The sequence below is a fragment of the Suncus etruscus genome, chromosome 7, assembly GCF_024139225.1.
Source record: "Suncus etruscus isolate mSunEtr1 chromosome 7, mSunEtr1.pri.cur, whole genome shotgun sequence".
In the NCBI taxonomy this organism is placed as follows: Eukaryota; Metazoa; Chordata; class Mammalia; order Eulipotyphla; family Soricidae; genus Suncus; species Suncus etruscus.
This window is the reverse complement of record NC_064854.1, coordinates 109084099-109098500: the sequence shown is the minus strand read 5'-3', so window position 1 is coordinate 109098500 and position 14402 is coordinate 109084099. Positions and strand designations below refer to the sequence as shown.

The 14402-nt window shown below is 38.7% G+C and overlaps 1 non-coding gene across 1 annotated transcript; it reads left to right on the top strand.

Annotated features, from left to right (window-relative positions):
• The first annotated feature begins 5085 nt into the window (after nt 1-5085).
• LOC126014566 (U6 spliceosomal RNA) lies at nt 5086-5193 on the top strand. The gene has a single exon (XR_007497598.1). It is a non-coding gene; the product is annotated as a U6 spliceosomal RNA (small nuclear RNA).
• The last annotated feature ends 9209 nt before the right edge of the window (nt 5194-14402 follow it).

Below are 14402 nucleotides of genomic sequence, written 5' to 3'. Positions count from 1 at the left end.
GGCACATATCAAAAATATGAACAAAATATGAACAATTGCTATTGACAGGGATCAGAGCAAGGAACTCTCCTTCACTGTTGATAACACTGCTGCCTGGTCCATCTCCTATAGAAAACAGTATGGAGAGTTCTTAGTAAACTAAGAATAGGACTGCCAAATGGCCTAGAAATCCCACTTTGGGGTATCTATTCCCAGGACAAAGAAAAAAAAAACAAAACACTGATCCAGAGGAATGTATGTACAGTGCTATTCATTGTAGCACTCAGTACAATAGCCAAGACTTGGAATCAACTTAGATGTCCAACAATAAATGAGTAGATCATTGTAATGTTAAATAATTAGCAATGGTGGTGGATAGAGGTGGATGGATGGAGGGATTTTTCTCTGCCATCCCAGGCCACGTGGCTCTGCAATTCCCATTTAGTTGGCGGGTCCCAGGTTTAGGTAAACGGTGGAATCAGACTCATCCAGAGACAGGCATCAGGAAGCCTTTATTCATATCAACTTTATTCATACCCTATCCACCACATGTGTGGCCTATATCATAACCTTTTAAGCATTCAGCCATTCTTAGCTAGCCCTGCATCTTAACTCCTGTCAGCCATCTTCCCTTTGACCTCCATGCTGGCAAAAGACCAAAAAGGGCTAATCCCCTCTGGTCAAAACCTTATCTACCTTTTTCAAGACCCCTCCCAGGAAATGGGCGGGGTCTTGCAGGCAAGGTCAAGTTACCTAGGAAGAATGGGTGGGGGGTGAGGCTTCAGATCATGTACGTGGGGTACATGTATACAATAGAATGCTAAATAGCTATAAGGATGCAATTGTGTAATTTGCCATGACTTGTAAAATATTATGTTAAATGAAGTAAATCAAAAGATGGAGGATGTAAACAAAATGATGTCACTTATATGTTACATTTAGAATGACTGTACTAAGAAATGCAATGGTTTAAATGGGAGTTGTTTGGAACACTCTTGGCCCCTGAGTATAATTAGGAGAAGGAAAGACATTGAATGGAGTAGAAAAAACACAAAAACACTTGGGCCAATTCCCAAGTGGTCTCAGATACACTGATAGTATTTAAAAAGGACAGAATTAAATATCCAAGCCAAAGTCATCAACAATAAAATCATGATACCCAAATTTTAACAATTAAACTTAAAATGATGCCTGTGATGCTCATAGGCTGGGGGCAGGAGTGGTGCATGGATGCACTTTGAACATTGATGTAGGGAAGAATGTTAGTGGCATTGGCCCTGATACATTGTATGACTGAAACCTAACTCCGAATAACTTGGAAATCGCAATGGTTTCAATAAAATATTTAAAAAGAAATAAAAACAAAATTGTAAATAAAATTTTAAATGGAAGTTTGTGTTCTTTTCTCCTTGAGGCCAAGCTGTCTATTCCTTGATGAAAAGACTCTCTTGGCAAGGAATGGAAAGTGGTCAATTGTAAACAAGCAACCAGTACTGTCCAAAAAACATGAGTGTGATTACAAACTAATCCTTCTGAACTTAAGCCTGGAGATGACCATGGCTTGGTGAAAAACTTAATGTCAGAGGAAATACGTTGTGCCTGGATTTCTGACCCCAACAGTAAGTGGAATTATAAATGCTGTCATTCTGAGCTGCTAATTTTTGAATATTATATAGTAGTATATAGCTAATGCATGATATGACTTCAATTTTTTGTCTGTTTTTAAAATCTCTTTTGAAATATAAGGCTCCTAGAACCTACTGTTAGGTGAATATTTTTATGGTGGCAAGCATTTATTTTGAAGTCTGCAGCTCCTCTCTTCCATAGAAGTCTTTCCACCTGATATAGCTATGTATACATAAGTTATATACATATATTTACAAATATATAAAACTGACAGAACTATGATACTTTATAATCTTATTTCCTCTTTCCAAAAGTTGAAATGAATGCAATCTCTGGTTTAATAAACGTGGTATTGTCATTAACTTTTCCATTTTCAGCATTGATTATCCTAAATGATCTGAATGTTTTTTTCTCCCATCACAAAATCTCATGCACTATCTCCCACTCCTTCTTATTCCCTAAAGTAAACAATGATTGCAATTTCCCAAACAGATTTATCTAGGTTATTTTATATATAAGTTCAGATTACAGGCTCTACAACTTTGTTTTTTACATTTTGCATGATAATGCTTTTATATAAAAATCTAGAAAATGTTCATTCACATCTAGAAAATTACTTTTAATCATGGCATTCAGCCTGACAGCACAGTTGACATTCCAGTTTCTACCCCTGTCATTAGCAGGTTTTATAAAAACTGAATTTTCGGATTCTGTCTGGTTTATCCAAGATTTAAAGGCAAATAAAATGACACAACAATTTTTTAGTATATATATATAAATATAAATATATATTTGCATTAATGTGCATGTGTATATGTACATATATCTCAAGGCTATTGTTACAGCTCAGATTTCCAGGATGTGAACTGGGAGATGGAGATTATTATTTAAAAAAAAAAAAGATTTTTAAGAAGTCCTTCAAGATTAATGGCAGTAATGGGAGGGGAAATAGTCAGGATTTGGTAAAGTTCAATACCAGCAAATTACTCTGTCTTATTTAAATTTGCATCTAAAAAAAAATAGCAGAAAGTGGAAAAATACTCCACGTTCATAGATTGATTGGAAAAATCAACACTATCAATATAAACTAATTTACCCAAAATATTATACAGATTCAACAAAATTCACATTGAAATTCCAATAATATTTAAAACAAATTTAAGACAGAAAAAAATTCAACAGGAGCCAAAGTGCTAGCATAGAGGTAAGGCATTTGCCTTGTACATGGCTGACTCTGGATGGACCTGGGTTTAATCCCTGGTATGCCAGATGATCCCCTTGGGTTTAATCCCCACATCCCATTATGGTCCCCTGAGTCTGCCAGGAACTATTTCTGAGTGCAGAGCCAGGAGTAACCCCTGAGTGCTGCCAGGTGTGGCCCAAAAACATGCAAACAAAAAAAACCCCACAAAACAAACAAACAAAACAGAAGAAAATTAACAAAAAAACATAAAGCTTTTTTTTATTTTTCAGGGTGATCCAGTTAAAGAATTCATTTACTAAAAATAAAAATACAATTAACCTGTATTCATATTCAAAAACTACTTAAGCTTATAAGTATAAATAAATAACAAAGTGATATTATCTTAAATTTTCTTTTTTGTTTTTTTTTATATAAATTCTTTAAGCACAATGATTACAAGCATAATTATAGTTGGGTTTCAGTCATAAACAGAACTCTCCCCCTTCACCAGTGCAACATTTCTACCACCAATGACTCCCCTCCCTCCTTCCCAACCTATGTCTGTATTCAAGACAGGCATTCTACTTCTCTCACTCATTAACATTGTCATGCTAGTTGTTAATGTAGTTATTTCCCTAACAGCACTCACCACTCTTTGTGATGAGTTTCATATTGTGAGCCGGTTCTTCCAGCCCTCATCTCTATTGTTTCTGAGCATTATTACAATCATGTCCTTACTTTTTCTTAAAACCCATAGATGAGTGAGACTATTGTGTCTATCTCTCTCCCTCTGATCTATTTCACTCAACATAATAGATTCCATGTACATCCACATATAGGAAAATTTCATGACTTCACCTCTCCTAAAGGCTGCATAATTTTCCATTGTGTATATGTACCACAATTTCTTTAGCCATTTATTTGTTGAAGGGCATCTTGGTTGTTTCCAGATTCTGGTTATTATAAATAGCACTGCAATGAGGGCTTGTCTTCTTCATAAAGCTTTCTAAATAGCTTAAGTTATTGTGAAGTGAAAAAAAAAGAAAGTAAGTATGGTCACATTTCATGACTTTTTAGATAAGAAATGTTACAGAGTAAAAAATATTAACTACTTAGTGCTCACTTCAGCATCACATATACCATATTTTCCGGCATATAAGACGACCCCCTAATTTTACAGTTAAAACATAGGTTTAGGCCTATATTTGCTGTATAAGACAGAATGTTCCTGTGCTGCAACTGTATCTTCTACAGTGAGCCAATCACAACAAGCAAAGGTCCAAAGGTTATACTGTAATAGACGTCCTCTCTGACTCTGGCCAATCTGAGCAGGCTTTTTACAGTATAGATTCGGGTCCAGAACATTGTCTAATTTGCATGCATAAAAAGCCTACTTGGATTGGCTGAGTTAGAGAGGCTGTCCGAGCAGCCTTGCAGTGATTGGTGCAGGATTGAGTTGGAAAATTCGTTTTGTGGCAATATTCAGACAATTTTCATTTAGTGGCATATTGAAACATTTTTCGGGATATACTCAGCGTATAAGATGACCCCCAATGCCATCTAGTCCAACCTCTATGGAAAGCAATATGGAGATTCCTCCAAAATCTGGAAATTGAGCTCCCATTCAACCCAGCTATTCCACTCCTAGGGATATACCCTAAGAACACAAGAATACAATACAAAAACCCCTTCCTCACACCTATATTTATTGCAGCACTATTCACAATAGCCAGGCTCTGGAAACAACCAAGATGCCTTTCAACAGACGAATGGCTAAAGAAACTATGGTACATGTACACAATGGAATATTATGCAGCCATCAGGAGAGATGAAGTCATGAAATTTTCCTATACATGGATGTACATGGAATCTATCATGCTGAGTGAAATAAGTCAGAGGGAGAGAAAGAGACGCAGAATTGTCTCACTCATCTATGTGTTTTAAGAAAAATAAAAGTCATTTTTGTAACAATCCTCAGAGACACTGAGAGGAAGCTCACCACAAAGAGTGGTGAGTGCAGCTATAGAAATAACTACACAGAGAACTACCATAATCATGTGAATGAATGAGGGAACTGGAAAGCCTGTCTGGAGTACAGGTGGGGGTGGGGTGGGATGGAGGGAGATTTGGGACATTGGTGGTGGGAATGTTGCACTGGTGAAGGGGGTGTTCTTTACATGACTGAAACCTAATCACAATCATTTATGTAATCAAGATGTTGTTTAAATAAAGGAAAAAATGGAAAAAAAAAAGATGACCCCGGATTTTCAGTTGACTTTTTTTTTTGTTTCAAAAGTTGTCTTATACGCCAGAAAATATGGTACTAAAATTGGAACAAAGAGAGAAGATTAGCATGGGCCCTGGCCAAGGATTACACACAAATTTGTGAAGCATTTCATATTAAAAAAAAAAACCTACTTAAAACCATGAATGGTTTTTACAGATGAATATTGATCCAAGAGTATCAAATACAGAATAATGACTGTGAGATGTCATGTCTATGGAGTCCAAGAGATGACAAAGAGAGAAATAATGATTTTTTTCTAGGTGGTGTTTATAAAGGTACGTAAGAATTTCTCAAACTTCTAAATATGTGTGCATATCCCAAATATTAATGCATGTTATATGCATGTTATGCACATAATACATACATAATGTATGTGTATTATGCATATAATAAAAATTCAGGAGAGATAGTAGTTTGGGTTACACCTTGTGGTCTTAAGAGGCTATTCCTGGTCTGTACTCAGGAGTAACCCTGGCAAGTACCAGGATTTCATTTGTGATACAGGGGATAAAAATAAAAATCAGTCATATGTAAGGTAAGAACTTTAACTGATGTACTATTTCTCCAATCCAGTAGGTTATAATTTTTTATAAAAGGGAACTTTAAGTATGAGTATCAGCAAAACAATAACCTAAAAGTGCTCATTTCCATTTATCTTGGCCAATAACTTAACTTGAAACCAATTTTAAGATGGATTTTCACAGCTTTAGGTCTCTACATCTCTACCTATCATTTTTAATCTACATATTCAATTAATTATAAAGGAAAGATGTGAGAGAAATCTTTGATCATTTTAAAGGTAATTTTTATTTTCTTATTGATTACTTATTTATGTCAAAGGAAGTGATTATTCCATGAAAATGCATTATAATTCATTGGAGAATGAGGAAAAGGGAAATAGTAATGCCAAAGTGAGATTATGAATGCCTAAAGTGTATGTTAAATATCAAGGTGAAAAATTGTCTATTTACAGGACCTGAAAGTGGAGATCCATCTAGAATGCTGGTGGGGAAGAGATGACAGGTTAAAATCTAGCTGAAAATAACCCAATCTGATATGACAATACATTCAGGGGGTGATGTATGCAACTTGAAGGGACACCACACAACCATTGACAGTCAGCTAGGGATTTCTGGCAAGCAGCAGCAGGCAAAGACAAAGGGGCTGTCCTTGCAACATGACTCAGATCTCCCAGAAAACAAAAAAGAGAGTCAATCCTTAGACAATGACAGGCCCTCCCTCGATGGCCGCCTGGGATGCTGCACCAAGGACAGACAGATGCTAAGCAAGAAGTGCTTTAGTCCTGTTCAGATGTCAGAGTAACTAGGATGTCAGCCTGGTTTTCTCCAGGAGTAAACCACAGTGACAGGTAAATAAAGAAGGGTATAAATTTGTCAGATTCCTGTGGCTCCTAGCTGCTCTGACTCAGTGCCTACTGAAATCATTTCACAATATTCAGCTTCTCCCAGAACCTCTTATAGTGAAACATCACATTCCCTGCCGGCACAAGTCAGAATCATGAATCTCCACCGGTAGCTGAAGGAACAGGCATGTAAAGAAAGAGTTTTTAGGGCTCCCTGTGTGTGACACCAGGCGGGGAAAATCCGCGAAAGTACACCGGCCCAGTGGGGCTCAGCTGTGAAAGACTGTGAGTGTGACCTGTCTATGTCTGTCTACTGTCCTCTTGCGTGAAACTCTTGCGAGTGGGGCAAAAAGAGCCTCCAGAAACCTCGCTCGCCCAGACGCCATTTTCAGGGAGGGACTTCAGAGCATAAAAACCGGCTATCCTTTGCAAAAGCTGGCTCCCTGTGTGTGACACCAGGCGGGGAAAATCCGCGAAAGTACACCGGCCCAGTGGGGCTCAGCTGTGAAAGACTGTGAGTGTGACCTGTCTATGTCTGTCTACTGTCCTCTTGCGTGAAACTCTTGCGAGTGGGGCAAAAAGAGCCTCCAGAAACCTCGCTCGCCCAGACGCCATTTTCAGGGAGGGACTTCAGAGCATAAAAACCGGCTATCCTTTGCAAAAGCTGGCTCCCTGTGTGTGACACCAGGCGGGGAAAATCCGCGAAAGTACACTGGCCCAGTGGGGCTCAGCTGTGAAAGACTGTGAGTGTGACCTGTCTATGTCTGTCTACTGTCCTCTTGCGTGAAACTCTTGCGAGTGGGGCAAAAAGAGCCTCCAGAAACCTCGCTCGCCCAGACGCCATTTTCAGGGAGGGACTTCAGAGCATAAAAACCGGCTATCCTTTGCAAAAGCTGGCTCCCTGTGTGTGACACCAGGCGGGGAAAATCCGCGAAAGTACACTGGCCCAGTGGGGCTCAGCTGTGAAAGACTGTGAGTGTGACCTGTCTATGTCTGTCTACTGTCCTCTTGCGTGAAACTCTTGCGAGTGGGGCAAAAAGAGCCTCCAGAAACCTCGCTCGCCCAGACGCCATTTTCAGGGAGGGACTTCAGAGCATAAAAACCGGCTATCCTTTGCAAAAGCTGGCTCCCTGTGTGTGACACCAGGCGGGGAAAATCCGCGAAAGTACACCGGCCCAGTGGGGCTCAGCTGTGAAAGACTGTGAGTGTGACCTGTCTATGTCTGTCTACTGTCCTCTTGCGTGAAACTCTTGCGAGTGGGGCAAAAAGAGGCTCAGAGGAGCACGGCCGCTCCGCTTCGCTACGCGGCCGTGCACTCTTTCTAAGGAAAGAACTCCATTGCAACAAGAAGGAAAAATCACACTAAGAACGGCGCTATATCACAGAAGCAAACATTTCTCTCTGGACTGTCTTCTCTGTTACATGCTCGGGCCTAAGATTTGACCCAGTGTGAGGCTTCATCCACGGAGGACTCCCCTCCCTTAGAGGCAAGTCAGCCCATCCAGAAAGGGAGGAGCCAGAGGAGTGTGCTGCCTACATCATATAGACAATGAATACCACTACAACACGTAGAAAAACCCACAATACAAATGTGACAATGGGGAAACAGCGCAGGCCAGCATCAGACATAGAGAATGAAGATGACAATTCTGAGGACCAGATAATGACTGAACAACTAATCAACCTCTCAGATAAGGACTTTAGACTAGCAATATGGAAGGTGCTCAACAGACTCCAAGAAACCATGGATCGAGTTGAACAGAACACTAATAAGAACCAAGAAAATATGAAGGCAGAAATGACAAAACTCCAAACTGAAATAACATGTCAACTAACAGGCCTGAAAAACTCAGTAAACGAAGTGAATGACAAAATGGATAAGCTCTGGGACCGGGTATCAGAAGCTGAGAATAGACTTGGTGCTGTGGAAGATGAGATACATAACAATTCCATACAGCAGGAGAGATTGGACAAAAAACTTAAAGCAAATGAGCAGACAATGGAAAAATTAGTCAAAGAATGGGAACAGACGAAAATAGAAGTCTATGATAAGATCAACAGAAACAACTTAAGAATCATTGGAGTCCCAGAGACCCAGGAAGAAAATTTCCAGGAAGAATCAATGGTCAAGAACATCATTAAAGAGAAACTTCCAGAGCTAAAGAATATATGTGATCAAATCCTGCATGCCCGAAGAGTACCAACCAAAAGAGACCCCAGAAAAACCACCCCAAGACACATCCTAGTCACAATGACAAATCCCACAGATAGAGACAGAATTCTGAAAACAGCAAGATCAAAAGGGGAAATCATGTTCAAGCAAGCTTCCCTGAGATTTACAGCAGACCTGTCACCAGAAACGCTCAATGCCAGAAAGCAGTGGTGGGATATTGTGACAAGACTGAATGAAATGAATGCTTCACCCAGAATACTATACCCAGCAAAACTCACTTTCCGGTTTGATGGAAGAATACATGGTTTCACAGACAAAAAACAGCTCAGAAACTTCACAGACACAAAACCAGTCTTAAGAGAAAAACTGAAAGACCTAATCTAAGACAAGACTACCCAAAAGACACACCAAATTTTGAAATAAAGATGGCGTTAAATCCCAGGACAATTCTTTCTCTCAACGTCAATGGACTAAATGCACCAGTTAAGAGACACAGAGTGGCTAAATGGATCAAAAAACTCAATCCAACCTTCTGCTGCCTACAAGAAACGCACCTGAATAGTCAGAACAAACATAGACTCAAAATAAAAGGCTGGAGAAAAGTTATCCAAGCAAACAACACCCATAAAAAAGCTGGAGTGGCCATACTAATATCAGATAATGCAAACTTTATACTCAGGAAGGTTGTAAGGGACAAAGACGGACATTTTATATTAATCAAGGGGTACGTAGAGCAGGAAGAATTCACTCTCCTAAACATATATGCACCGAATGAGGGGCCAGCAAAATATTTAATACAACTGCTGACAAATCTGAAAAATAATATCAACAACAACACAATAATTGTGGGGGACCTAAACACGGCTTTGTCAACACTGGACAGGTCAACCAGACTGAAACCCAACAAGAATATACTAGACCTGAGGAGAGAAATGGAAGAAAGAGGCCTAGTGGATATATATAGGACACTCCATCCCCAGAAACCTGGATACACATTCTTCTCCAATGTACATGGGACATTCTCCAGGATAGACTACATGCTGGCACATAAAACATACCTCCATAAGATCAAGAGGATAGAAATTTTGCAGACTACCTTCGCTGACCACAAGGCTCTGAAATTATTTGTGAACTCCAAAGGGACTCAGAAGAAACACTTTAACACCTGGAAGTTAAACAGCCTCATGCTCAATAACCAGTGGGTCCGAGATGAAATCAAGGAGGAAATAAAAAGGTTCCTGGAAACAAATGACAATAAAGACACAAACTCTCAGAACTTATGGGACACAGCAAAAGCAGTACTGAGAGGAAAATTTATAGCTTTGCAAGCACACATCAGGAAGGAAGAAGGAGCTTACCTGAGTAGCTTAATGACACAGCTAATAGAACTAGAAAATGCTCAACAAAAGGACCCAAGAACAGGAAGACAGAAGGAAATAACAAAGCTGAGAGCAGAAATCAACGAAGTGGAAACTCAAAAAACAATCCGAAAGATCAACGAAAGCAGAAGTTGGTTCTTTGAAAAAATAAACAAGATTGATAGACCACTGGCAAACCTAACAAAGAAAGAGAGAGAGAGAAACTTGATAACTCGTATCAGGAATGAAAAAGGAGAGATCACTACTGATATGACTGAGATTCAAAGGGTAATCAGAAACTACTTTGAAAAACTCTACGCCACTAAAAATGAGAACCTGGAAGAAATGGATAAATTCTTGGACTCTTATAATCTTCCACGGTTGAAGGAAGAGGATGTAGCATATCTAAACACCCCCATCACCATTGATGAAATTAAAACAGTAATCAAATGTCTGCCGAAAAACAAAAGCCCAGGTCCAGATGGATTCACAAATGAATTCTATCAAACTTTCCAAGAGGAACTACTGCCAATCTTGGCAAGACTCTTTCATGAAATTGAACAAACAGAAACACTTCCAAATAGCTTTTATGAAGCCAACATCACCTTGATACCTAAACCAGACAGAGACGCTACCAAAAAAGAAAATTACAGACCAATATCACTGATGAATGCAGATGCAAAGATCCTCAACAAAATCCTGGCAAATAGGATTCAATGCCTCGTTAAGAAGATCATCCACTACGATCAAGTAGGTTTCATCCCAGGAATGCAAGGCTGGTTTAACATCCGTAAATCTATCAACATAATACACAACATCAATAACAAGAAAAATAAAAACCACATGATCATATCAATAGATGCAGAGAAAGCATTTGATAAGGTCCAACACCCATTCTTGATCAAAACTCTCAGCAAGATGGGAATGGAGGGAACCTTTCTCAATATAGTGAAGGCCATCTACCACAAGCCAGTGGCAAATATTATCCTCAATGGAGAAAAACTGAAAGCCTTCCCTCTAAATTCTGGCACAAGACAAGGCTGTCCTCTCTCACCACTCCTATTCAACATAGCACTGGAAGTACTTGCTATAGCGATTAGGCAAGAAAAGGATATCAAGGGAATCCAGATAGGAAAGGAAGAAGTCAAGCTCTCACTGTTTGCAGATGACATGATACTCTACTTAGAAAACCCTAAAGACTCTATCAAAAAGCTTCTAGAAACAATAGACTCATATAGCAAGGTGGCAGGCTACAAAATTAACACACAAAAATCAATGGCCTTTCTATACACCAACAGTAATAAAGAAGAAATGGACATTAAGAAAACAACCCCATTCACAACAGTACCACACAAACTCAAATATCTTGGAATCAACTTGACTAAATATGTGAAGGACCTATACAAAGAAAACTATAAAACTCTGCTCCAAGAAATAAGAGAGGACACACGGAAATGGAAACACATACCCTGCTCATGGATTGGCAGGATTAACATCATCAAAATGTCAATACTCCCCAAGGCATTATACAGATTTAATGCCATCCCTCTAAAGATACCCATGACATTCTTCAAAGAAGTGGATCAGACACTTTTGAAATTCATTTGGAACAATAAACACCCTCGAATAGCTAAAGCAATCATTGGGAAAAAGAATATGGGAGGAATTACTTTTCCCAACTTTAAACTGTACTACAAAGCAACAGTTATCAAAACAGCATGGTATTGGAATAAGGATAGGTCCTCAGATCAGTGGAATAGGCTTGAATACTCAGAAAATGTTCCCCAGAGATACAACCATCTAATTTTTGATAAAGGAGCAGGAAATCCTAAATGGAGCAGGGAAAGCCTCTTCAACAAGTGGTGTTGGCACAATTGGATAGCCACTTGCAAAAAATTAAACTTAGACCCCCAGCTAACATCATGTACAAAGGTAAAATCCAAATGGATTAAAGACCTCGATATCAGCCCCAAAACCATAAGATATATAGAACAGCACATAGGCAAAACACTCCAGGACATTACAGGCATCTTCAAGGAGGAAACTGCACTCTCCAAGCAAGTGAAAGCAGAGATTAACAGATGGGAATATATTAAGCTGAGAAGCTTCTGCACCTCAAAGGAAATAGTGCCCAGGATACAAGAGCCACCCACTGAGTGGGAGAAACTATTCACCCAATACCCATCAGATAAGGGGCTAATCTCCAAAATATACAAGGCACTGACAGAACTTTACAAGAAAAAAACATCTAACCCCATCAAAAAATGGGGAGAAGAAATGAACAGACACTTTGACAAAGAAGAAATACGCATGGCCAAAAGACACATGAAAAAATGTTCCACATCACTAATCATCAGGGAGATGCAAATCAAAACAACGATGAGATACCACCTCACACCCCAGAGAATGGCACACATCACAAAGAATGAGAATAAACAGTGTTGGCGGGGATGTGGAGAGAAAGGAACTCTTATCCACTGCTGGTGGGAATGCTGTCTAGTTCAACCTTTATGGAAAGCTATATGGAGATTCCTCCAAAAACTGGAAATCGAGCTCCCATACGATCCAGCTATACCACTCCTAGGAATATACCCTAGGAACACAAAAATACAATACAAAAACCCCTTCCTTACACCTATATTCATTGCAGCTCTATTTACCATAGCAAGACTCTGGAAACAACCAAGATGCCCTTCAACAGATGAATGGCTAAAGAAACTGTGGTACATATACACAATGGAATATTATGCAGCTGTCAGGAGAGATGAAGTCATGAAATTTTCCTATACATGGATGTACATGGAATCTATTATGCTGAGTGAAATAAGTCAGAGAGAGAGAGAAAAACGCAGAATGGTCTCACTCATCTATGGGTTTTAAGAAAAATGAAAGACACCCTTGTAATAATAATTTTCAGACACAAAAGAGAAAAGAGCTGGAAGTTCCAGCTCACCTCAGGAAGCTCACCACAAAGAGTGATGAGTTTAGTTAGAGAAATAACTACATTTTGAACTGTCCTAATATTGAGAATGTATGAGGGAAATGTAGAGCCTGTTTAGGGTACAGGCGGGGGTTGGGTGGGGAGGAGGGTGATTTGGGACTTGGGTGATGGGAATGTTGCACTGGTGATGGGTGGTGTTCCTTTTATGACTGAAACCCAAACACAATCATGTATGTAATCAAGGTGTTTAAATAAAAAAAAAATTAAAAAAAAAAAAAAAAAGAAAAAAAAAAGAAAGAGTTTTTAATAACAGGAAGCAAAAGATTCTTTCTCTCACAAAGAACATGAAAGTTTAATTTCGTTATCACCTAAAAACTTGAGAGCTTAATTTCTTAGTCATCTAGCAGATGTAAAGTAATAATAAAAATAGTCTGTGATGTACAGGGAATGTAGAGAGATGCAGAGATATTGTGGTGACTTGTGAAAGGTGCCATTTGCCTTTGTGGAAATAAAAATAACCTTTTGATTAAAGCACTCCTGCTGGCTTTGGGCAATTTACCTGTCGTATGCATCAGCTTCCTGTAAAAAGTAGGAAGAATGATAAAATCCATCTCATAGACTGTTGTGAAGAGTAGACGGAATAATGTGTATTAAGTTCACTTAGTACAAGGTCTGGCATTTCACAACCCTTTTTCATAAAATAAGACATGCCACTATTATAGCCACCAGTAATTCTCACTATAGCCTCTTCCAATAGTTCATTTCAGATTAATTTCTGATGTAGAGTCATCTTTTCATGCCCCTCTCTTATTGTGTATTCTTCTTTTGAAAATAGAGGGTTAGTCTTACAAAAAGTGTGCATTACAAGGCTAGCTCAAACTAGCCATCACAAGGTCACAGAAAAATGAAATGGTGTGGCACATTGCAAATCTATAGAAGGCTGGTTTTGCAGAATTATATAGAGCTGGCTTACCTGCCTTTTCTGCTTGGAGACACATCAGAATCTTTATTTGGAGAGTATTATATGATTGTCTATCTATCTACATATAGGAATATCCAGTGTGTTCTTTAATCACAAAACCTGAGAGGCCCATAGAAAATTGTCTAATCCATATAAATTCACATTCTATAAAATTGATTATGAAGGGCATAGTCTCAGACACTCCTTACTAACAACTTGGTAATAATGTCTGAACAATAAGGCTAATAAAATATTTTTATTCTATCTAAGCAAAATTTTCATACTACTTAATCAGAAGAGTACTATATCATAGTTATAAAAGAGACTTTGGCATCAGACTGCCTGGGAACCTAAGCATAGCAGCAATATTAGCTAGATGAGTGATTTGAGTATTGTTATTCAATTTTGTGAAGGGTAAGTGGAAATGTAAATGTACCTGTCTCATAAAATTTGTGATTAGTTAACTTATTTATCATAATGTAAAATACTTAGCATCTGACACAAGGATATATTCAGCTATTTTTATTAAAA